The sequence below is a fragment of the Globicephala melas genome, chromosome 11 (genome assembly GCF_963455315.2).
Source record: "Globicephala melas chromosome 11, mGloMel1.2, whole genome shotgun sequence".
Classification (NCBI taxonomy): domain Eukaryota; kingdom Metazoa; phylum Chordata; class Mammalia; order Artiodactyla; family Delphinidae; genus Globicephala; species Globicephala melas.
In genome coordinates this window covers 76,208,064-76,235,176 of record NC_083324.2, presented here as the reverse complement: position 1 = coordinate 76,235,176, position 27,113 = coordinate 76,208,064, and positions in this window count along the sequence as shown.

Below are 27,113 nucleotides of genomic sequence, written 5' to 3'. Positions count from 1 at the left end.
AGAGACAGGCAAAAAGACTGCCCTGATGTCTGCTTTGCCCAGGCAGAAGAATCTACAAATAAATACACTCAGGTATAGTAAAGGACCCTGTATATTGTTCTCAAGCTGGTGTCCATCACTGTCCTAAGAGGGAGAAAACTTACGGAAAACTGTCCTTAAGAACCTTGTGCTTGAGGAGTTGTCTGTCTGTTTATGTTCCTCTTAACTGAGTGGTTCACAGTGGGATTGTCAATATCTCCTCAGCCTGGTAATCAGGTGTGGGGACTCTCTGAGGTATTTCCCAACCTCTCAATAATGCACAGTGAACTCTGTTGGAGGTTGTAGCAGTTCTCATATAAGTGGATACTCCTTCACTTCCATTCTTCTCTTTGTTCAGTTCCCACATTCTACTTCCTTAGCCTATCTTAAAGTTACCAATATCTGATATCTCCAGTCCTCTCCCTAATGGAACTACAGACATCCCAGTATGAGAAAGTGGTCCTAACCCTTGGCCCGTCTTCTGGCGGTGTAAAACTTGATGCCTTGGAAAGCTTTTCTGCCTTACAATGCTGTTTGATAAAGAACTATTTTCTTTAGGTTTTTAAGTCTTCTTTATTAATTCTGCTTAACCTTTTAATCACCAGAAAAAGCCCAGCCCCCCTCCCATGAGCGTTAGGTGCTGCTTTTACCTCGTTACACTAAGGATGTTCAAGTTTGCAGACCGTCACATTTTTAAACATATTCTTTTCTTCTTCTTCCTCTTCTTTTCAAAAAAAAAGTATTAAACAAAATGCATCTCCTCCTAGTGGTAGCACAAGGGAAATCACAAGCTCACTGTATTATACCACTGTGACAGAATGTCATTTCAATTGCCTTATTAACCATATGAAAAAATATATCACAACAGTGAGAAAACTTCTCAGTTATCTATATCTTCCCCCTTAGGCTATTGTCATGAGCCACTGGCATACTAAGGAGAGTGTACTAATTCAGTTGTCAGCTGCCTCACCTATTAAAAAGGGGGAAAAATACCAGCAACAAAATTGAAACCCATAATAAGGGTGGTGAAGAGGTCTGAATAGCTCTGTCCACTTGTAGTCCTGAATTAAACACTGTCTCAGAAATGTGCCATTTGAACTGTCAGAGAGAATGCTGCTGTCACCCACATCTCATTTGGTAATGAAGCATTAACAGTGTTGTGAAAGCAGCTTTCCCCGGCTGCATTTGGGGAACATGAGACTGGACGCTCATGCTTGAAGTTTTCAAGTGGAGTGTAAGTATCATTTACCTCATGTTCTTTTTATAAGAAGGAGGAAGTCATGAGAAAGCTATGAAAGTATATGCAGGTCTGGAAGTCAGATCAGGGGTTTGGGGGAAGCCAGAAAACAGCAGATTTTATGAGACCTGAACCAGCGTGCCAAGTGGAAAATTTTAACTTTGCTAGTTTTGGGCCAGATTTTGGAGACATACTGAATTTACAAACCTGATTTCTGAAAGCCCTTGCTGTGTCACCCTAGGAAAATACTAAGAGTTTATTAAATGATGTCCACTCTAAGTATGCATTGGATTTATAGATCACTGAATATGGGAGGAAGAGGTATAACTGATGACCTAAGTGTACATCGGACCTACTTTTCCATAAACTATTAAAGCCACACTCTGTAGAGTAAAAATGACTTTTAAGCTTTAGGTGATGTATATTGGAGCAATATTTTGTATGATAAAACATGAGCCTATGGATAAAAGAACACTATACTGGCCATAGTACTCCTTTAACTCACACAAGGATAATGAGGTTGAGTATGAATTCATATAGCTTATCTTCTACAGAGAAGCGTAAATGTTTCTCATCTGCAGTCATATACCTAATGAGTATCAACGGATGATTTGAACCCAGGACTGACTCCAGAATCCTTGGGTTTTCCCTCTGTACCACATTGGAGAGGAAATCAGTATAATGGGTTTTGCCCTTGAATCCTTTTTCTTTCTCTTACTTTTCTTCCTTTTAGGAATTTTCCATCACTTAAGTGTAAATATTGTTAACTCCTTGGATTTGTTACCATTAAATTTTTTAAAAATTTAATACAGATTCCATTTAAAGGATTCTGGCTGAGAAAACATGCCAAAGCTGTTTAACCACTCTGATATGGTCTTTAAAACTCATTTTAAAAATAAATCCGGGGCTTCCCTGGTGGCGCAGTGGTTGAGAATCTGCCTGCCAATGCAGGGGACACGGGTTCGTGCCCCGGTCTGGGAAGATCCCACGTGCCGCGGAGCGGCTGGGCCCGTGAGCCATGGCTGCTGAGCCTGCGCGTCCGGAGCCTGTGGTCCGCAACGGGAGAGGCCACAACAGTGAGAGGCCCACGTACTGCAAAAATAAATAAATAAATAAATAAATAAATCTGGGGAGAATATCACTGAGTGAAAGAATGCAGTGAAGAGCATAAAATGTGCAATATTTCATACCTCCAGTTTTTATGTCTTTCCTGTCAAGGGTTTTACCCTAGAGTTTGTCTCTAAGGTGCTGCCCTTGCTACCACTTCATAAGTTATTCTGTCTCTGTCCCATTGCTATTTTGCATCTTCCCTCTGTCCCTCAGTTTAAATTAAAAAAAAAAAAAATGAATGTGATTGGCCCAGCATGTCTGGGAGACCCTAGAAAGCCTATGGATTGGTTGCCCTTGGGTCAGATAAACACCCTTAATTCAATTGGCTTAGCAAGGGGTGAGGCCTGTGGGTGGGCAGATTCAGAATGGGGCCTGGGCTGACCGGCATGTGAAAAACTATGAAGGGCCTTATAAGCTATGAAAAGTATCTTCATTTTAATTCCTTGGTAGAAAAAAGACATTGAACCCTTTAGTATGTCAACATATCACAATTATGTTTTGGGAATACTCACTACAGTGAGTAAGTCTTGGCATAAAATACATTCGTTGGTCCTCAAAGAGTAAGTTATTTTTGCTGGATCCTGACCTCTAGGGATATCAATAGATAAAAATCCTATATGAGAAGTTGAAGAGTGGAGTGGATAAAATCTTGGTCTCTGAAGTCATGATATAGATCTGGATTTGAATACTTTACCTACTGCTTAGATGGATGTCTTTCCTAAGTGCTTGATGCCTGTTTCCTCATTCTTAAAATCATAAAACACAACCTTTCATAAGATTTTTGTGAGGGCATGTACAAATATTTAATGCTTGTGAAGAACCTAATACTATCGAGAAAAGTAAGAGAAGATAAGGTTTCTGAGGCATTCTGATTCTTCTTCCTTGGAAAAATAAGAACAATAATAATAATTATACATTTCAATTACATTCTTGATTTCAATTTTAAATATTCATAATAATTCTCTGAGGAAACCAGATCTGATATGGTTTAATTCCAGCTTTGCCATTACTTGCTGACCAAGAGCAAGTCCCCTCTGATTCTTAGTTTCTTCATCTGTAAAATGGTGATAAAAGAAATTACCTTTAAAGAATACCATGAAAGTAAAGATAGAAAACATCTAATATTCTAATAAGCTCAGAGTACTTAACATGTCCCTCACAGCACATAGGCTAGCTAGTCTTGGGTATCTCTGGAATTTTCTTAATTCCATCTCCCAAATCCATTACCAACACTTTATTTTGCAGTCTTTTTTTGCTTTCCCAACAGGTTCATAATGGCTATCTCTAGAGCCCTGGATATAGAGAGAAGGGGTGTGTGTGTGTGTATGTGTATGTGTGTAGGAGATGGTCAGTCCTCACATATAATTCAGTCTCCTGAGTGAGCATCCTCAATATCACTCCCTGCTTGCAACCTTGGAGATTGTGACAAGAATCACTTCTTAGCTTCCCTTTCAAGCAGAGAGCAGGGGACGTGGCCTAGTCAAGAATGTGTCCTCCCTTCGGCGCCTGATTTAGAGTTTAATGTGGTGAGGTTTGAAAGGGTTAATAATCAAGGTATTGGGGGTGATGATAAGATAAAGTAGTAGAGTTCTGGGAAGTGCAAACTTGGAGCCTGATACTAAGGTGGAGGTCAAAAAAAAAAAAAAACAAGAAAGGAGGTAGCAACTCCAGATATGGGGCTGTAGAGTAAGGTTGCTTCTCTTGGACTTACTCTGTGGTGCTGGGGTGTGGGCATGTTGCCTCTTCATGTTCTGTTGTTTAATAGCTCAGGTCATAGCGTCGTGTACCGTTTGTGTTTCTGTTCACTCAATTTTTTTTGCTTTACGCAGTGTTGGAACAACTGTTCTATTTTCCACGCCTTACGTACATCTTTACTTCTGATCCCTGTCGTTCTCTGACTTGATGCTTTGCTCCTACCATCCATTTGAATTGGGAAATTTTATAGGTACCACGTCCACCAGCCACCTTCCCACTATTGTAGTCTTAAAGGTCTAATCTCAGAAAGGTCATACTTTCTTATATTTTATCGGTGGTGCACAGTTACCCATGAGTAATGCTAATATCATCTAAACGGTCACATAATCATTTGAATAGTGGCCAGTCTAAGCCCCAGTTTCTCCGTGTGACCCACTGACTGACCAGCAGCTTTAGCATCACATGAGAATATTGAATATGAAACCTGGAGTGGGACATAGCCGTCTGTATTTTAATAAGCCCTCCAGGTGATTCTTGATACCCACTGACGCTGGAGAGCTGTTGGCTTGGATTACGAATTGAGGAGGCCCATAGCATGGGTTGAAAGATGTATCTGTTGGCCTTGATTACCTTCCTTCCTAGAACTCAATCATTATAGTTCTCTTCTGTTTGTTAAAGGCTTGCTTTTGCCTAGTAAAAATTTAGCTATCTTTGGAAAGGATAATAGATTAAGCTGACAGTAATTTATAGTTTTATATGAATTTGTTTATATTATCTTTTCCTCATAACAGCTTTGGTAGTAGCTAATTTGAAAAACATCATTTAAAAGAGTGGATAGCTGTACAGCAGAAATTAACACAACATTGAAAATCAACTATACTTCAATGAAAAAGAAAATAAGAGTAGATAATCCAAAACAACCACGTCTTTTATTTCAATGAAATTTATCCTATCTTTGACAAAAGCCCAATATCTTAAAAATTAGAAACATAACTCATGGAATATTATATTATAATAACTTTAAATTTATTTGTATTTATATAAATTTTTGTGTGAAGACACTATGTAATTGTACTTACTAAAATCTCCAGTTCAGAGAAGTACTAGTTATAATTTAGGAAAACTGAAACCACTGGTATTATTTCTGAGAGATTTTTTTCAGGGGGTACCCCTTTTCTCAAGGGGTACAACTAAGTTTAGCTAAAGTCTTACTGATATTTGAGGTCCTCAATTTAGGATGACTAACAGCCCATGTTATGGAAATGTTTTGGAGGAAAACATATAGAAAAATTAAGTATCAGGTAGGTTTTAACATAAATGTTTCAGAAATTGTACTGAGGGTTCTAATTGCTAAATTATTAGAAGGCAGAATGCTGGAGTAGAAAGCAGGATGTATGGTGACTAGGGAAACATAGGCTGTACCCCAAGCTCTGCTGATAATGCTATGTATGACCTTGGTAAAATCAGTTAAATCTCTGGACCTTAGACCTATCACGTGTAAAAGGAAGAGTTGGACTAGATGATCTCAAAATGTTTTTCTAGGTCAATAATTCTGTTAATAACTACCATTTAATCTTTAGAAGAAGTTGAAAACAACTTATATAGAGAAAAGCTAAGGCTCCAAGAAGGTATAAAGCTTTTCCAAGGTTATGCCGTTAGAAAGCAGCAGAACTGGGATTCAAACCAGGTGTTTGATCACATTGGCAGCCTGTTTAACCCATTTGTGACCCAGACTTGTGTTTTTCCTCTTACATTTGAAAGAAAGCGTCATTGACTTATACAAAAATCATATAATATTTATACCTCACAAGACAGTCATACATTGTGGACCTGACTTGAGAATATGAGAGAATTCCACATTCTATCAATTTATTTTAATATCTTTTATTGAGAATACTTAAATAAGTATACATGATTCATTTCAATTTCACAGAAATTTTGAGTTATTATTGTTTATATTTTATATTGCCTTTGCATTGATATATAATCAAAAATTGATTGTTTCACTGTCTTATAATTAAGTATTTCTATTGCTATATTTTAAAATGGCTTGTTGGGTAACTCTTTAGATAATTTATTAGGGCAAGAACTTACTACTGTTGGAGAATGATTCATTTAGCCAACCCTCTGCAAAGCCCAACTGGGTTTTCTCTCCAAGATGTAATAATATTATACGTTGGCCACTGAATTTTGTGTCAGAAATCTGGACTTTAAATAAAAGAATCAGTCCTTTAAACTAGGTCTATCTACAGGTAGCTGTTTGGGAGACAAAAAGAGTATTAGAAGATGATTTTTCCTTATCGAATCATCTTTGGTACTTTTATTTCCTCATTTTTCTGTATAACTTTCTCACATGGGTTGTTTGAAAACGACATCCCTTTTTTAGACTGTAAACTGGCCTCATCAAACTCAACGGTTTTGCATGATTGGGAAATTTTTGCATAAGCAGCCTGTATCAACTCCTTCATTCCTGCTGACCTGGAAGCAGAAGGAAGCTACTTTGGGACACACCCACATTAGTTCACACACACACACACACACACACACGCACGCACGCACGCACGCACGCGCACTGTCTCCCTTTGCTCCCTTTCATCTAGAGAAGTACATTATGGCCTCTTAAAGAGCATTATAAAGCACTAAAACGTAAAGGCAACATTTCCTTTTGACTGAATGACTGCTTTAAGCTGGGTCTGCATGTAATCCAAGAAGAACTTATTTTTCTGATAGATACAAACAAGACTAAGACTTCCTGTCACATTAATGAAAGTGGAGAGAACTCAGGAAATGCATGCAACTCTCTTAATTGGAAAACTTGGGCCTAAGAATAAAAGTCATTTATATTTTCTCTCTTCTAATGTCCCTGTTGCGTAACTCCATTTTGGGGAGGTAAGAACTTTCAAACGTTTTTTTTTTTTTTTTTTTTTTTTTTTGCGGTATGCGGGCCTCTCACTGTTGTGGCCTCTCCCGTTGCGGAGCACAGGCTCCGGACGCGCAGGCTCAGCGGCCATGGCTCACGGGCCCAGCCGCTCTGCAGCATGTGGGATCCTCCCGGACCGGGGCATGAACCCGTGTCCCCTGCATCGGCAGGCGGACTCTCAACCACTGCGCCACCAGGGAAGTCCCTAGCATTACAATTTAAATAGCAAATTCTCCTGTGCCCATAATTTTTTCCCCTCAAAAAGTTTATTTATTTTTAAACTTTTTATTTTATATTGGGGTATAGTTGATTAATAATGTTGTGTTAGTGTCAGGTGTACAACAAAGTGATTCAGTTATACATATACATGTATCTATTCTTTTTCAAATTCTTTGCCCATAATTTTTTAACCCCAATTTGTTTGATGCAAGCCAATTTACTTATTTAGCTAGTTATGATTTTCCTGTGCTCAGTCCATATACAAAAGAATTTGATCTACAGATCAATTAACCTCCCTCTATGGCATCTCACTCAAATCAAATAAAAAGCTATTTTCCATATGAGAAATAAAGAACAGGCCCTAGCAAGGAAGAAAATAATGCATTCTTTGAAAGTACATGGTCAAATTACAAAGAAAAAGAGTTTGGGGTGAGATGAAACGGGAGAGGCAGACACATTTTTAGACATGTCACAACATTTACAGTGATTTTAGGTGAAAAGAGCAGTAAATTCCAATAGACTGAGAAAATTTGCAGCACAGCCGGCCTAGGGAAAAGAAAAATCTGTCTTCCACCAAGATCTTGAAAACGACTGTTGTAAAAGGCCTCCTGAAATGTGAAGATGCTGTATATTTTCTTCAGAGTCCTGCATTTGGCCTATGGTTACTTTAGGATTTTCAAATAAGTATTTAATCTCCTGGGGGAACCCCAATAGCAGCGTAGGTTTATGAAGGTGTCTTCAGTAACCCCAGTGCCCTCACTAATTAATACTTGGGCTGAATCTGCCGTGGGTCAGTGTCAAGGCTGCTTACTGGAAGTCCAGTTAATGGTAGCAGCACCAAAGGGAGAAAGCTCCCTACCCTCTGCTGTCACCTTCCTTCTCCCAGCTTTCTCAATGCCTTTCTTTATAAGTTTCTACCTCTAGCCAGTTCTGCCACTTCATGCTTCTTCCATTTTATTTAACTTTCTATAAAATGGTCTGTGCTTCACTCCTCTTCAAAACTTGCTCACGTTCATCTTCAGGAATGACTATCATGTCTTCTTGTGGTGCTGGAGAACCTTCGATGTAGTCATGCTAGAGGCAGGTTCAAAAAACAGGACTGACTGGGGCTTCCCTGGTGGCGCAGTGGTTGAGAGTCCACCTGCCGATGCAGGGGACACGGTTCGTGCCCCGGTCCGGGAAGATCCCACATGTCGCGGAGCAGCTGGGCCCGTGAGCCATGGCCGCTGAGCCTGCGCGTCCGGAGCCTGTGCTCCGCAATGGGAGAGGCCACAACAGTGAGAGGCCCGCGTACCACACACACACACACACAAAAAAAAACAGAACTGACTAAAGACACAAGGGGACAAAGGTTATACTTACTGAGATGTTTCTCCCCCATTTCATAACTCCAATGCACATGAACACACACACACACACAAACACACACACAGGAAATTGTAGCAGATGTATACACCCATACACACCAAAGGATAACTCACATACACAGACTATATACAGACTTTTTTAGCCATCATATATATCCAAGTACCATCATATATATCCTGTACCAGTGCCAACTAAGATGAAATCCATCTATCATTCTTCTTAATCTCAGGGCCTAAGGGGGGCAACAGAATTCTGATGACGGAAAGAAAGAATTAGTTTTCCATATTCTCCAATTATTTACTTTGTTAGCTAACACTCCTGTCCTCCTAGTGGGTTTCAAGTTGGGCAAATACATGCCTGAATCTTTGGAGGAGTTGTGGGGACCTGGAGTGGCCAAAGTTCCCAGAGCAGTTGCGCTCTGAGCTCTTCTGTTCATAAAGCCCACGGTGCTTTACAAACAGTATTATTTTCTCTACGTGCTATTCCTTAAGGAAAGTTGGCAAGCTTTTCTTGGACTAACCCATTAGTCACCCTAATAATGATTTCAAAAGCATGGGGCTTGGTGAAGAAATCTGGGACTCTTGGAATCAAAAGCATTCAAGACTAGCTCTGGGTAGAAGGAATCTCCTCTAAGGTGTCATGGAATATTCTTTCCACTTAGAGGTACTCATGCACAGAGTGGATCTCCTGCACTTAAAACCATACCCACAAGTGACATGTGGGTTTAGACTTCTACCTATTAAAACAATAGCAGTTCCTTATATTTATAGATTTTTATCCAGTTTATAAAGAAATATCCATGTCCCTTAACTCATTTAAGTACTTCCAGGAATCATCTCCAAAACCTGGTCGCGCACTATATTCTCTAATAAAACACAGACCTGCATTTAAAGCAAAGGCAGGGAAGGCAGCTTCTAAGAATGGCTTAAAAGGATACCCTGTTTCCACAGCTGTCAGATTATACCGGTGATGTTTTGAGCTTTTCCCAGTGCAAAGCCAACAGCTGGTCAACCTATGCTGTCACAGATGTGGCCCTTGACAAATAAATATTAACTGAATAAATTCACTTTGGGTAAGAAAGAGCAGAACTGTGACCTTTCTCTTCAACAAGTTTCTCATCCATGGAATAAAGAAAATTTGCTCAGTTGGACTTTGTACAAGATGTTCTCTGCTGCCTGGTGTAAACTAGAACAGGAAGAGAATTCAGGAGAAGAATAATACGGTCTCGACTCCGATTGAATTATTTTCACCTCTGCCCAGAGAGAACATCATCCTAGGAGAAAAAGGGATTAATCAGACCAAGTGCTTTGAACATACCAACAGCTTAATGAATGTGAACTAATAGATTCTTAGCTATGGGAGAGAGCATGAGGTCACCTGTCTTTATCCCTGCTTCCCTGCAGGACTGCACTGAAACCTCTTCCTAAAAGCCAGGGTAGATGCTGAATTCTAAGCCAAAATGTAGAATGAACAGTACAGAATTGCTGAACCCAGATTCGTATTAAACTCATTTTTTTTCTTTTGTTAAAACCCAAACTTAAAAAAAAAGATAAGACCACTTGAATACATTTAAATGTGGAGATTTTATTTTCTTGAATATGAACAAAATAGGAATATGCTTTCTGAAAGATGCCTGAGTTGATCCAGTATTTATTTGTTTCGAGAAGAATTATAGTCTTTGAGATAAAAGAATTTCATAGCCTCCAACAGTAATATTTACTAGGGCTTCATGCACACAATAATTCTGTGTATTTAAATTAAATAGCCCTGATGCATTTTGAACACATTTTCTTTCCTTCAAAAGGAGTGATCCTTTTCTATGTCATTCTTTTCCATGTGAATTTCCACAAAGTATCCCCTTTTATGCTATAAAATTATAATTTCTTACACTTTATTTTCTGTCAAGTCACAGAATTATTGTCAATTACATTTGCAGTTTTTAACAATCTACTTAAAATTTAAAAAATTTTTGTGTGTGTAGCAGAAGAGTATCAGATAGGTCCATAATTCAGAATAAAGCTTCCCCTGATACCTTCACCCCAACTACTAATACCCTGATTCATCCTTGTCCTGTTGAAGATGAGGAAACACAGGTTTATGGAGGGAAAAGTCACACGTGACATTGACCATGGAGACAGAAACAGAAGATTTATTCCTGAGTTCTACCACTATTAATCTCATTAAGTAGTACTGCCTTTAAATGCTCCATGCATTGTTGTACTTTTAAAATTTTAATAATGTGACTTTATTATCTCATCAAAATTAAATTAAACAAAAACTTCATATTTAGTTATAAGATGTCAAAATCAAAATCAGTTTCAAAAGTCTGGGAAAAAACCACAACAATCAAACAACAGTGCACTTTGGATCTCTCTACGTTATAAGCGATTGTCATTCCGAACATTTCTTTCCTCTTAGTCACATAGGACATTTACATAATTTCTGCAGCGTTACAATAGAATTACTCCTCCAAGAAACCCCATACTATGAGAACGCATTCAAGTTAGCTGAGCTGGCAGATGACCTTAATATACGAAATATATTGCTACAACAACCACTTACTTTCCTGACCGATGAAGCTGATAAAAAAGTAGAACAGAGAATATATGAGGGGGAAACATCCAGGCAGCTTAGACCCATGCTGTGGGAGTTGGAGTCAAAATAATCTAACCTACCTCATTCACTTTGATTAATTTTTTCCTCTGATGGCATTGTTTTATTCTCATCGCATTGTTCAAGACTTTATTTCACTAGGTTTAGTTGTTTTCCATTCTTGTTGATGTGAAGTACCAAGACCCAAATATTCATTCTTACAGAGAAAAGACCACCTGTAAGCATCGTTTTCACAAGGTCACAAGTCTGTGGTTTCTCGCCCATCTGCAGTCTCCACCTGTCCGGAGCCTGTCTCACTTGCTTTATTTCCTGCAAGTCCCTCATATGATGCCTGGTGCATGGTAGTGTTTAATAAATATACGTTAAGCGAACCAATGCTGCTCATTAAGTAACCCCTCATTTACAAGCTTTGTGAACATGAGTTACTGTCTCACTTAAGCAGGTCAGCTAAATATCTTATTTCTCCCAGAAGTTGTCCTTTATTTACTAAATTAGCCAGACCATCCAAAGTTGGTATGCCAAATATATATAACCTTAGTTACCTTAAGTAATGGATCTCCTAAGGAGAAATCGTGACTTTCAGCGGGTACTTGTAGTGGTAAATGAAATGTTGAGCAAAGTGCAGATTTCGACATCAGAAATACCTTGATTTAAATTCCAGCTCCCAGATTACTTAGCCATCTGACTAACTTCTCTGAACCTAATTCCTCATTTGTAGTAATAACTGGCTTTCAGAATTTATTAAGCATTGCGTAAGTATCAGGAGGTCCAGCATAGTGCCTGAAGCATGGGAGGTCTTACTCATAGGCAACTATTACTGTCTCTAAATTTCACATTGCACACAATACTACAAACCTGCCTCTCGAGGGGAAAGTGTAAAATTTTATAATAACTACTATTTATTTAAACTGAAAATGTACGAAAATAAATCCCTGCTAGACTGAAATACAGTCTACAACATTCAGTTTAAATATACAAATCAGAACAGCAGAAGTTAACAGCTGGTTGAAATATAAAATAGAATGTTTCCATCTCCCTGCTACCTCTCTTAATTCTTTTGGGACAATTTGGTATTATTTAGTAAATCCTGAAGTTCCATAGAGTAAGAAATTTGGGGACTTCTGGGGAATGGGGAAGCAGCACAAGTAGATATGAATCTGGCCAGCTTCTCCTTGGCCCATTTACACTCTCTGGATGTCAGCAGTTGAACGTCCCCAAGTCATAGTGATGCCAGGTAAGACTTGAAGAGAAATAGTTTCTACCACAAAAGCCGGAAAGAAATTTTTAAAAATTGGTCCCTATGATTTGATTGACAGATAGTTGCTTTTGTGTGTTTTTCACTCACGCATTTGTTCATCTTTAACAAAGATTACTCAGTGCCTAATACATGAAGATGTTGAAATCAGTGCTGGAACAAGAAACTAATTTTCCCATTATGCAGTTTATAATATAATGAGGGGAGGGGAGATTTATAATCAGGAATGTTTAAGGTAGTATGGATGCATTTGTTTAATAAATGCAGGTTAGGTTCTCTTTGGCATTCATGTTTTGTAAAAGAGGAGATTTCAGTTTGGTCAAAATATAGCCTTTGCTGCTGGTAAAGTGAGGTCAGCAAATTACAGTGACATATTATGTCTTGGATTTGCAATTCACAATGTGCCTACATTGAAAATCTCTGGTTTTTATGGTCGTGCTGAGATGGCTATAATTTTTTCTAAATTCCTTTGATATTGGTAAATTGTTTTCTCCCCGGATGAGTGGAGAGGTCAGTATAGAAGTAAATTGTTTGGAATCTTTAAATGCTTTCCCAAGTAGAAGGAAATGAAAAGGTAGAAAAGCTTTCACAGATTGAGAAATCACAAGCGGGATCGTCTGTGGTGGTGGTAGTGACCATTGTTGTAACTAACATTTACTGAGCTCTTATTACGTTAATTACAGCAATCAGTATATACACAGGTGTCCTCGCATTACCCCTGTGAAGTGAGGCTTCCTAATTTTATTTCTGCTTTGCAGGTGGAGTAACAGGTTTAGAGAGATTATGTCATTTTCCCACAGCCCTGCCGTTGGTGGCCGGGGCTATCAGACTGTAGACCTAAAGTTCTTGAACCCCTGGCTCTGCCTCATAGTAACGAGCCCCAGGGCCTCTGGGTGGAGGGGAGCGGGGCACAGTGCAGCCCCCTCCATCCCCAGTGTGCATCAGCCTGCTGCTGTCTGCAGGGAAAGGGGACCACCTCGGCAGCTCCGTGACTGTGTGAATAACAGCAAGATAACACTCCCACCCCAGCACCACTCCTCCAGCTAACGGCCTCACAGTGTGGCTGGCTTTATGCATTGCATGGATTTTCCAATCTGATTCTCAATTCCACTCCAAAGAATATCATTGCCCTCAATTTATGGATGAGAAAAAGTAGGTTTAGAGGTTTAATAAATCCTGCCTGTGTGCCAGGATTCAAATACAGGCACATTTGCTGTGTTCTTACCTCTGGAACTAAACTGCTGCCTTCCTTCCACAAAGTGTTAAAAACTATGGTCTCCTACAGCCATGAGTGGCCCCAGAGGTCAGTAAACTCACCCAAGTAATCTAAACTCAGGGTAAGCCAAGAGAAGCTCATCTTTACTGTGATATTTGGTAAACCTGCTGCAGTGTCCTTCTGGTCCTAGAAGAACTGTGTTCTATTTCCAATTCTCTTTCTTATAACTTTACCTGAAATTTTTGAATTCCTTTTAGAATCAAGTATTTTTCCTTACATTGATAGTTTGTTTTTCCCCTTTTCCATCTATCTCCATTTCCCCATGTACACTCAAAACAACACAAAAGTATGAACTGGTGTTTTTGAGATCCAACTCGTTACTCTTTTTTTATTTTCATTGCATATTAAACAATATTTCCTAGAATATTTTCTTCTATTCTTAAAAAGTTGATCTGTGATTTTTTTCAGGCATTCCATAGAACTTTGGGCAATATTTTCCAGAAAGGAATTTTTTAAAACCATTTTGATACAGTATTTCTACATTAATGCAATAGGGACTTTTGAACAAAGTAAATATAACATTTAATTATAATAGCTATTTCATCTTTATGCAAATATCCTTTAAATTCTAGAATTCAAAGAACACTCCCTTAAAAAGTTATCATGGTTCACACCTCTTAGTGAATAGCAGATGTTGACAATGAATTTTAATCTTTTTTATGTTTATTACAGATATATTTTAATCACACTAGAAAAGTGAAAATAATCCAGAGTGAGGCCTTAAATTTAATTTTAAGAATTTTAAAAGAAAATTCTAGATGGTGAAGAAAAGTGGGTGAATGCCAGTTTTTCATTGTGACAACAGTGCCACCTAATGTTTGATCGAGGACTCTGAAATAAACTAAAAACCAAATGTAAACTTTGGCTCTGAATCCTAAACCTCTATTTGTACTTAGGATAAAATTTGACAGTTTAAATGTGAGTTAAACTGAATAATTTACATTTTTTTAAAAAGTCAGAAGTATGTAATTCTAATTCTTCTAATAATTTCAGTATAGAAAAATATTAATTTTCCACTTAGCCTAATAAAGAACTATTTGGATTATTTATTCCAAATAGAAGCACAAAACTGCACTCCTGTGATTATTATCTATTAAAGATAAGATTCTGGTCAAATTAACTTATTATAGTAAAATTATATCATTATTAATTGAAATTTAAGGGGATGCTACCTCTGTGAATTAGTAAAACATGAGTTGTAATTTTGTATTTTATTTTAAAAATATAGACTCTTATGTATGGTTATCGAGATCCATTTTCACAGAAGAGACCTTAATAAGTATCCAAAAATGACAGGTAATTATTCACAGTAACTCTTCTGGATGTAGGTCCAGGCATTTAAGGTGACTAAGCATTGTTTCCTTAAGTGGCTTAAACTCACCAATGTTCTTATTATTAATATGTCAAAGTAGTAGAGGTATAAGCCTTAGTCTAGCCTTTATCCAAATCGTCAAAAGTATAGAATCGAAATAGATTCTGTTATTTGATTTCAGTAAACCCATGAATTTATCCTATGCTTTTCTGAGATTTCTAAAATAATTTTAAAAGAAACTTTTATAAAACATATTTAGCTAGCAAACATTTAAAGTCTGTGAATACAGTTGTTATATATGACCAAAGTGTTGCTACTTCTACTTCACCTTGGAAGGAATCTGAAGTTCGCATTCAAACGATTTAGCATTTTGGTTCCTAAACACCTCTAATGATTTGCGAAAGTAACTCAGTTCTCCTTTCCTATTATATATGGAGCCAGCGCTATACCTGCCCATGAGTAAGAGCAGGGGATTATTAGTCTACTCTTCTTTGGCGGGTTTCCTCCTTCCTTGAGGGTAAAGTTCCCTGAGAGGGGAAGCAAAGAGGGTCGTAATGCACTCAAGGCTCCTTTTCCTTTTCTTTTCCCACAGTCCTGCTCAGCAAATGTTTGCTTACATCCCCATTCCCTGCTTCACTGCGTGTAACCTTCCATTTCGTTTATCAGAGATTTCATTCCCCATGATAAAAAGGATGTCATTTTATCTTGAGCTCAAACACTTCCCAACCTCAGCCTCCTCTGACATAATTTATTGTTAGTTTTATGCCTAGTTTATGACCAGAGAAACTGAGGTACACAGAGCATATTCATGCTGGCAGATTCTGTTAATTAATTAACCCCTCCAGTGTATCAGCGACCTCTCTTCCCCACTCCTCCAGGGGCTGATGAGAAGTGTGCAAAAACGTGCCAGGTGTAGGAGTGCTTCCTGGAAAGCTCTGGCTTCCTTTAAAAAGGGACTGAATTACTGGCTTCACCCTTCCTTTTTCTTTATCTTCTTCCCTTGAACAGGAATGTGATGCCATAGTTTCAGCAACCATCTTATATCTGTTGCAGAAAGACCAAGGCACTTTTCAAAATACTGGCCCTGGTATCACTGAGTTAGTGAATCAAATCCAGCAGCCACTTATTCCACACTTCTTATTAGGTGAAAGAAAAAAAAAACTATTTAGATCATTATTCACTGGGTTTTCCAATATTTGGAGCTGAAAACCATCCCAAATGGTCTAGAAGTAGAAATGCAGATTATAGTAATTGAGCCTTTAGGCACCGTGCCCTGCATAAGTGCCAGGAATGAAATCAGTGACCGTCCATGTTGTAATGAACTGGTGTCGTGGAAGACACAAGATCACCCAAAATTAGTCAGTTTTAAACAACAAACACTTGAGTGACGATCTAAGATATAGCCGTTGCACAAAAGACCTAAAAATCATTTGAAAAAAGAATTGGCTAATGTGACAAAACATCGGTGATGTGTCAAATAGATGGACAGACAAGAGTTATTTAAATTGAAGCCACGCTTATAGACTTCGGTCACTGTGTAGAAACTGGAGAGAGAGAAAGAGAAAAGGCATTCCAGGTAGAGGAACGGTATGAGAGAGTGCAGAAGCTGACCGTACAAGGTATGGTTTGTACCAGTTGTCAAGGGGTCATTAAGGATCTAGGTTCACATAAAAGCCGTAGACTCTGTCTCAGTTTTGTGCTTACTTGGTTCTGTGGGCAGGTGGTTGGACTCCTTTTATCTAGGGATGTGATGAGCAATAGAAAGAAGTGAGTAGTTAGAGAAAAAGTTGCCAGTGGTAAATTGAGCAGAGACAAGTAAACTCATGGGGCAAAACACAAGAAATTCTTCAGGACTAGAGACTTCAGAAAATAAAACCAAACTCATGGGTAAAGGGAAGAGATTTGCAGTTGCCAAAGGTGGAGGGGCGGGGGATGAGCAAAATGGGTGAAGAGGGTCAAAAGGTAAAAACTTCCAGTTATAAAATAAATCATGGGGACGCAATGTACAACATGGAGACGATAGTTAATAATACTGTAGTGCGTATCTGAAAGTGGCTAAGAGAGTGGATGCTGTATTAAAAGTCAAGGGTCCCCAACCTCCGGGCCACAGACAGGTACCGGTCCATGGCCTATTAGGAACCAGGCTGTACAGCGGGAGGTAAGCGGCGAGTGAGCGAGCGAAGCTTCATCTGTATGTCCAGCCGCTCCCCATCGCTCACGTTACCGCCTGAGCTCGACCTCCTGTCAGATAAGCGGCGGCACTAGATTCTCATAGGAGGGTGAACCCTACTGTGAACTGCGCGTGTGAGGGATCTAGGTTGCGCGCTCCTTATGAGACTCTAATGCCCGATGATCTGACGTGGAGCTGAGGTGGAGATGCTAGCACTGGGGAGTGGCTGCAAATACAGATTATCATTAGCAGAGAGGTTTGACTGCACAGAGACCACAGTAAATCAATTGCTTGCAGACTCATAGCAAAACCCTATCAGTGAGTGGCAAGTGACAATGAAGCTGCATCTTACAAAGTAGACACGACATAAGCAACACACTTCAGGTGTCACTGTCTCCCATCACCCCAGATGGGACCATCTAGTTGCAGGAAAACAAGCTCAGGACTCCTACTGATTCTGCATTATGGTGAGTTGTATAATTATTTCATTATATATTACAATGTAAAAATAATAGAAATAAAGTGCACAATAAATGCAATGCTCTTGAATCATCCTGAAACCATCCCCGCCCCCATCCGTGGAAAAATTGTCTTCCATGAAACCGATCCCTGGTGCCAAAAAGGTTGGGGACCGCTGATAAAAGTCCTCATCACAAACAGAAACGATTGTAAATCTGTATGGTGATGGATGTTAACTAGACTTACTGTGGTGATCATTTTGCAATATACACAAATATTTGATCATTGTGTTGTACAACTGGAACTAACATAATGTCATATGTCAATTACACCTAATAAAAAAGCCTTCAGAAAATATAATCAATACTAGTTTGAAAGCATATAGAAAATCACGTGACTGATTCCATAAGCTGTAACTCACTTCCTGCCTATGACCAAACACGGGTCATTAGGACATGGGTGACTCAAAGCATCAAGTGGTGGCAAATGATGGATTACAGAGGGGCTCAGTGGTGTCCAGGTCCATCTGTGAGTGCTTTATTGGCCTTTCACTTAAATGATGAACATACAATTCAGGCTTGGCAGCATCTGGAATACACCTTGATATTTGGAGATTTTTGTCTGAACTGCTACATATTTGAATTTCTGTATTTATTCATTCTCTTATTCTTTCAACAAATATTTATCAAGTGATTATTCTGTACCAGGAACTGTAGAGACCATGCAGGTACCAGGAGTTTATACTCCTCTTTATCTTTACCATCTGATCACCCACTTACACAGAAGGACTGGATTATAAATAAAAGTTTAGGTATCTTATCCACATGCAATTTTATCTTAAAATATTTCACTTATGTAACCCTCAAATAGCCTTTGCTTATCTTTTCATTTTCTTTTCCCAGTTTCATTGCATGTGTACTTCAACATCTTTCTTTTATCCAGTCTTAGTCTGATTCGTATTTTAAATTATACTTTCCTCTAGGTCTGTTTAAAAAAATGTTATAATTTCTTGCATCCTAAAAACGTATGTGTATGTTCATGTGTGTGCTGGGATAGGCCTGGTTATTTTCTGTCCAGGAGGACTGACGGAACAGAGTAGGATACCGGATACATAAGATATAAACAATAGTTACAAAAGAGAGAGAAAAGGATTTTGGAAAAGAGAAAATTAGGTTTAGGAGATCAAGGAAGACATATGAGGAAACAAGAGAATCTAGAGTTGGCTCTAGAGGTCTAGAAGTGCACTTAAGTTCTTTAACAGTAGCTTAAACATAAACCAGGTATCAGTGAGCCTGAATTTTTTCATATTTGTGTCAGCTTGACTTCCTCTTCTTGGACAGCAGAATAATGGTCCTTGTGTGGAGATGTAGAGGAAAGAAACTCCTCTTGTTGTACATACGCCAAATTATCTTCCCATTTCATTCATTTTGTGCTTGATTTCTGCACAGAAACACTGGACCATAATGAGCAGCCTCATTTAGTTTCTTAATGAAATACTTTTCTGGTTGAAATAAATAGTGAAGACATTTCAAGGTGAGTTCTCAGTCCCATAGGAGGCCTCCACACCCCTAGCTCTATCCAACCATCCACAGTGAGAATATAAAAGTAAATGTTAGTGCATCATATGCGGTGGGACTGAAGAGTGGGCTGAAGTTGTTGGAGCATTTATAATCCTTTTCCCTTCCTTTTCCATAAATATGCCCTCATTTACATAAATCTTTGATGGTTTAAATCTTTAAGAGCATATATTGAAGAGAAGAGGTGATGTCAAAAGTTAGAAGTATGGAAAATATTTAGATTAGGGAGCATTTTTTAATTGGCTTTACTTTTCCTGCCTTCTCTTTTAAATAAGTATGTTTACAGTATGAATGTGATACAACGATGATTCCCATAACCATCATTTTATAGCGTGCCTTTTAAATGATTATAAAACAAGAGGAGGTTGCAGCATGTGTTTTTTTAATTCTTTTTTTTTGAAGTATAGTTTATTTACAATGTTGTGTTAGTTTCATATGTAAAGCAAAGTGATTCAGTTATACATACACATATATCTATTTTTTCATATTCTTTTCCCTTATAGGTATTACAAAATAGTGAGTATAGTTCCCTGTACTATAGAGTAGGTCCTTGTTGGTTATCTATTTTATATATAGTAGTGAGTATATGTTAATTCCTAACTCCTAATTTATCCCTCTCCCCCTTTCCCATTTGGTAATCATAAGTTCATCTTCTTTGTCCGAAGGTATATTTCTGTTTTGTATATAAGTTCATTTGTGTCATTTATTTTAGATTCCACATATAAGCGATACCATACTGGTCTTTCTCTGTCTGACTTGCTTCACTTAGCATGATAATCTCTAGGTCCACCCATGCTGCTGCAAATGGCATTATTTCATTCATTTTATGGCTGAGTAGTATTCCACTGTGTATATATACCACATCCTCTTTATCCATTCATCTGTTGATGGACATTTAGGTTGCTTCCATATCTTGGCTATTGTAAATAGTGCTGCCGTGAACATGGGGGTGCATGTATCTTTTCGCATAATGGTTTTCTTAGGATATATGCCCAGGAGTGGGATTGCAGGATCATATGATTCTTTCAATAGATATTTTTGAGTACCTTCTGTGAACCAGTCATTGTTGGAACTACTGCACATAAAAACAAACATAACAAACAGAAACGCTGCCCTAAAGGACCTAATCTTTTTGGAGTAAGAGAGATGATAAATGAAATAAATAACTAAATAGGTGGTATTTTGTATAGTGATAAACACTAAGAAGAAAAGGAAATCATGAGGGGGGTAGGGAGTGTGTAGGGGATTGCAGTTTTAAGGAGAATTTGAGTAAATACCTGGAGAAGATGAGGGTTTGAGCCTCTGGATTTTAGGGGAAACAGACACCCAAGAAGATACAAAATTTGATGTCAGAATCTTGTAGGGCATTGGAGAGCATGGGGCAGAGGAGAAACTTGATAAAACTGATACGCTGGCTGCTGATTTGAGAATAGACTGACGTGAGGCAAGGGAAGAAGCAGGGAACCAATAAGGAGGTTCCCGCACTATTGCTAGTGAGAGATGATGGGGTCATGGAGCAGGGTCACAGGAGTGGAGGTGGTGATGTGTGGTAGGGTTCTAGATGCGCTGAGAGTACAGAGCCAGGAGGATGTACTGATGGATTGGATGATGTAGGTGTGAAAGAAATGATTCTAAGTATTTGTTCTGAGCAACTGGGAGAATGGAGTTGGCAACGCCGTTAACAGAGATGGGGGAGACTTTGCAAAGAATGCTAAGGAAAGGGATCTGGAGCTCATTTAGAGCATCTTAAGTCTAAGTCTGGGCATATTAAGTTATCAGTCTAAGTGAAGACGGTGAGTACCAGATATAAATAGGAGTCACGGTGCAGGGAAAGTTCAGAGGTATTTATATAAATTGCGGAATATAAAGGAAGTATTTAAAGTTCCTTAGGCTGCAAGAAATCACCAAGGCAGTAAGTGAGGATAGAGAAAAGGGCCAAGAACCAAGCCCATAGTTAAGAGGTCAGGGAGATGAGGAAGAAAAGTCATACATGTCTGCCAGAATGGGCTGAGCCCATTCCATACCACCAGTCTGCCTGGAGTGGGACAACCATGGTGCTCATTTGATGAATCACATTTTAGGACAATAAGTAAAATTCTGTCCCATGGTAAGTTTCCAGTCTGATAATGGTTTTTTTTTTTTTTTTTTGTCCAGTCAAGTGAAAGAAATAATAGAACATTTGTTGCAACTTGGCCAAAACACTAATTTTATTTATTTATTTAGTCATTCATTCATTCATTTATTTATTGAAATATAATAGTTGATTGACAATATTGTGTTAGTTTCAGGTGTACAGCAAAGTGATTCAGTTATAGAATTTTTTTTTCCCAAAAAAACAGTAATTTTAAATTGTGGTGTCCTGAAATCCTTAAAATCTTCAATTGACAGGATATTGGCTTTCAGAACAGGGAATTAAATTTGACGCATATTGAAAAGATTCTCTTGAAACATTTAATTATTTTAAGAGAGGCAAATCCATTAGGATTTGGCTTTCAGTGAGTTTTCTTTTTTTTCGTATTCTAGCAGTATAACAACCATGCATATGGAATCTTACTGATTAGGTATATTGAAAATTAACACAGCATACCATTTTATGATTTCCCAAGAACATGAGCTATATACCACAGTTTGTCCCTCACCATATAAACATTCAGAAAAATAGCTATTTCTACTCATGAGCCTTGTTGCTTATGAACAAGCAAAATATTGTTTTGTGCTCTGGCTGTCATTAAATGTTTGACAGATTTGGGAATGGGATATAACAAGATGTCCAGAGTTATCCTAGGCAAGTTCTTTCTCTCGTACAAAATATAAATCAGTCATCCTGTGGATACTTATCAAACTGTGTACCTGGTAAAACAAACTGGTGAGTAAATGGCTCCTACTTCTATAATTGACCAGATTTGCTACATGCATTTTAAAAAGTCAGGTCATTTTATAAAACATGGCACCATTTTTTCCCACACATAGGAAAAAAAGAAAAAAGTATATATACTTGAAAACTATTTCTTCTAAGCTCTGGAAAGCTCACCCTGATGCAAGCAGGTAACCTACTAAAGTGTTGAGAGCAACTTATTACTTTCTCCATCAGATGTCATTTTAAGTAGGAGCTGAACATGACACAATGAGATTCCATCTGGAGAAAGAGCTAACTTGCACATTTGGCGTGTAGACAGTCAAGAAGAAGAAAATGCAGAAAGTGATATTGTCAAAGAACTTTGTAACAGGAAGGTGGACAGTCTATGAGATGACACTGCAATCAGCTAGACATGTGATATTGAGTCTGAAAAGGCCAATGTTATTTGGAGATGCAGATATAGAGCCATCGGGCTGGGGAGCAGGAAGATGCTGGCTCCCCCTCTAATGATGGAGAAATTACACTTTCAGAATCCCGTTTGCATAGAGACATCTCATTTCAAAAACAATGTAGACAAATTGGGCAGCAGTCAGAAGAAATGCGACGCCATGATTAAGAGACTGATGAACAAGGATCCCGGAGCAGTCAAGCAATTAAGCCTGCATGTGAAAATCTGACAAAGCACCAGCACTGTATGCATGTAATTGCTGTAAAAGCTGAAGAACAATTGTTACTGAAAGTGGGACAAGTGAGACAATTAGAAAAGCAATTTCTTTTTCTTCTAAATGAAAATGCTGTTATGCTATTGTCTTTCCCGAGACATGGCACAACATGTAGAGTTGGATTCAGTTGAGGACGCTCCTGACCAGAAAACACACTCTGGCCCCAACAGGAGTAAAGAAGAAGACCGTTAACCGTTCTGAGATCTGTCAGAATTCCTGGGAAGTGGATGGTAGTGCCCAGCAAAATCTGGCAACCAAGAGAGTGAAAATAATAACAATAATAATAATGCCCTACGTATGTACCAGGTACCATTTTAAACACGTTGCATATATTTAACCCTCACACAATTTTATGTACTACACATAAATATTATCCTTATCTTAGAGACGAGGGAACTGAGACCCAGAGAGCTAGGAAGTGTTAGAGCCAGGATTCAGGCCCATGGGCTACTTCTGCAGCCAGAGTGCCTCACCTTTAAGCTATGATGCTGCTTCATAAACTCACAATTTCTTCACTTGAAATGGATCCCCTCCTCTACTCCACACAAACAGTTAAGCCCTGAAGTTCTTGGAGGGCTGTTCGGTTCCCTTTCCATGGCATTAATCCCACCTAAGACAGAACTGGCAGGTGCGACATCAGGACCTGACAGATTCACAGGAAGTCTCCCCAGTGGAGCTGCAACTGACTTAAGTCAGGTGGGCATGAACCGGTTTTGAATAGTTAAGAGCTATTACACTTAAACATAGAATGATTATTTTAGTTTACCCCAGCACCATTAGGGTAAGTATTTCAGAGTTCCTTCTCCAGCTCTCCGTGGTCTCTCTTTCTCTACTTCTTTCAAAGCTCCAGGGTAGAGAGTGTGTTTATGCACTCCTAATGGAGGGAAGAGAGATCTAGGTTCTTCTGCTATCTCTGAAGTTTGCTCAGGTCTCCAAAAAAATATGGCTGGTCTGGCCTGATCCCCAAGTATTTAGGGGTCTGGCTCAACCTAGCTTGTTGTTGCCTACTCAATCATACAGATCAAGTCATTTCCTCTCTTCTTCCTGAAAATTGTGAATTTTCTCTTTACTTCATAAGTCCCATCAGTAATTTCTCCTTTCTTAAACAAACACATGACTCTTTTGATCTCATATCTTCACCTGGCTACCACCCCATTTTTCTTCTCCCCTTTACAACAAAACATCTGCCAAAATTTATCTCTAATTTTTCTCTTCAACTCCCTCCCACTAGACTTTGTTCCCCAAAATTCCACTAGCATTGCTCTTATCAAAGTCACCAGAGACCTCTGTGTAGTTAAATCTAATGGCCAGTCTTAAGGCTTATCTTACTGGACCCCTCAATGTTATTTGACAAAAGGGATCACCCCTCATCCCTGAAATACTCTTTTCAGTGGGCTTCCAGAGCACCTCAGCCTCCTGACTTTTCTCCATCTTCATGGAACATTCTTCTCATCTTGGTTCCTCTTCATCATCCCACCTTTCAAGTATCAAATTACATTTGGCTTACTCACCGGCCCTCTTCTTAATTCTGTCTGTTCTAATCCGTTGGTTATTTCATCCAACTTTATGGCTTTAAATACTGCCTATATATTGGTGACTCGCAAATGTATAACTTCAACCCAGACCTCATCCCTGAAGAAGAGTCTCATAGGTTTAACTGTCTCCTCGACAGCTCTTCCTCGCGGTCTAAGTAGCACCTCCAGCTTAACAGGTTTGAAATGAATGACGGTTCTCCTCTCCATCCCCAACCATTTCTCTGGCAGTTTTCTCCTCAACAAATGGCAATTCTGTTTTTCTAGTTGTTGAAGCCATGCCTAGGCAGGGTATAAATATTTTAAATCCAGTAAAGAAGAAAAAGTGCTCCCTTGCAATGAACATAAAACACTTGAGACTAACCTAGGGTAGGAAAAGATGTTCTTTTAATGTCACTGTGTGTAAGTTTGGTTTTCCCTCATCTTTTCTTACGGATGTGTGAAGCTTTGGGATAAAGCCTCACAGCCTGCTTGGTGCATTTACATGTTGGTTTTCTCTCAGGTCCATTTTGCTGTTTTCTATGGGAATAGGATTGCATCCACATTCATCCAATATGGAATAGAACCAGCATACCTTAATCTACTGGCTACCCTCCCTTTCTCACCTGAGATAATGCACAGGGAATGCTAATTACAACAGCCTAGGATTACTGGATGCTATGACTTTCCTGCTTTCAGTAGGGGTCTAAAGGGAAGACATTTCTGAAAAGGACATTGAAGTATCAACCACGTTGAGAGAAGGCTGTTTTATAGCAACTCATACTGGATGCCCTGCTTACTATTAAAAAAGTCATTAACATCAGCACAGTTTTCAAAACAAGCTATTGACTTAATGTCATGTTGTCTAAAACCGTCAGCTTGACTTCTGTCAACAGAGTCCACACAAAGGATATTTCTTAGTTCAAGCTTTGAATTATGATTCCTTTAAGGTTCTTGAGATTTGAATCACTTAGTATCTGGGAAAAGAAACTGGTCTCCCAAGCCTTTCCTCAAATTATAATATAGTCGCAAACATCTGTTTTTGTTTGGTTGCTATTTTTGCAGTACGTGGCCCTCTCACTGTTGTGGCCTCTCCTGTTGCGGAGCACAGGCTCTGCACGCGCAGGCTCAGCGGCCATGGCTCACGGGCCCAGCCGCTCCGCGGCATGTGGGATCTTCCCAGACCGGGGCACGAACCCGTGTCCCCTGCATCGGCAGGCGGACTCTCAACCACTGCATCACCAGGGAAGCCCCTGAAGAAAGCATTCTTTAGATCTCAGGAGTAGCTGCCCTTTTAGAGAAAGAGACAGAAAATTTGACACTTTGTGGATTAAGGTTGGAAACTCTGTAAAATAGTTTAAAAAGAGAGTTCATTTTTCTCTGAGAAGCACCTATATGTCAACAGAATTCTTCTTTCAGCTTTTGTGTGTGGTAGCTGAAGTTCTGAGCTACACCCATTCAAAACTACCTAAAATAGTTTTAACTAAATTCCGAAGATCATTACCAACTAGTGAATGAATGACAACTCTAATCTCTACACAGACATATCCTCCTATTTATTATAGTATTTCATTCAATAAATATTTACTTAACACCTACTATGTGCCACACATAGACGGCATGCATACATACGTACATAGATGTAAAAAGGAATAAATACTACCCCAATGTACAGGATTTCACATCTAGTAGAGGAGACCAACAAATAACAGGGCAATCTCAGGCTGCCTGAGGATTGACACCTAATCTGGTGAAGAATGGCAGGGTGATGAGGGTAAGAGAGGGATCAAAGGACAACTTTGCTAAGTAGATGAGGTCAATCTAAGTTTTAAATGATGAAGGAGGTAGACAGGCTTTAAAGGTTGAAAGGACCTTCCAAATAAAGATAATATCAAATTAAAAAGCATAACTTAAGGTTAAAAGGATGGTCTCTGAAACTATATTACCTGTATTTGAATTTTGGTCTGTTACTTACCAACTGTGTGACTTTGCCCAAGTTACATACCATTCTGTGACCCCATTTTTCTCATGCATCAAACAGGGGTAATAATAATACCTAATGCAAAGTATGATTGTGAGCATAAAATGCTCTATGTCAAGCACAGAGAGCAATGCTAGAAAGTCCTAAGCACCATATAATCATATGCTTGTATTATGTAGATGTGTGTGATCAATTAGGTGCATTCAGGTTACTGCAAAAAGTTGTGTATGGTGTGGAGAAGTGAGTACTATGAGGCTGAAAAGGGTAAGCAGGAGTCAGTCTAATTTAGAAAGATAAATGAAAAACCAGAGGTTTGCATTTGTTTATTCATTTAGTGTTGTCTTTTTTTTCTTTTAAAAAGTCTTCATAAAATTGATCATATGAAATAATATTGCAGACTAGAGCATGCAGTTATCCCCCCTAGCGAGCTGCATGACTTTATTTCCTACAAAGACACTGCTATTTAGAGCCAGCTGTGGTTCACTGACATCTCTGTTGTTATTCTACATTCCTAGGGCCACACACATCATTTGGGGTGCAAAGCAATGCCTTTCTAGTTAAAAATGGTTTCTACCCAGGAATGCAGAGTCCAGGCCATGCTTTTGCTGTTTCCATAAGGCATAATAATTCTTGCCTCAAGCGTGGCTTCCCAAAGTGAGCTGAGATCCTGGGTAATTCATGGGAAGCATTACATTTGAGGAAGTATCACTGTTTCTTCCTATTCCTTTTTAACCCAATCCAAAATGACAGGCATTCTCTCCAACCCTCTAACATTAGAACAACTTTATCAAACTGTTCTCAAATGGCACTGCT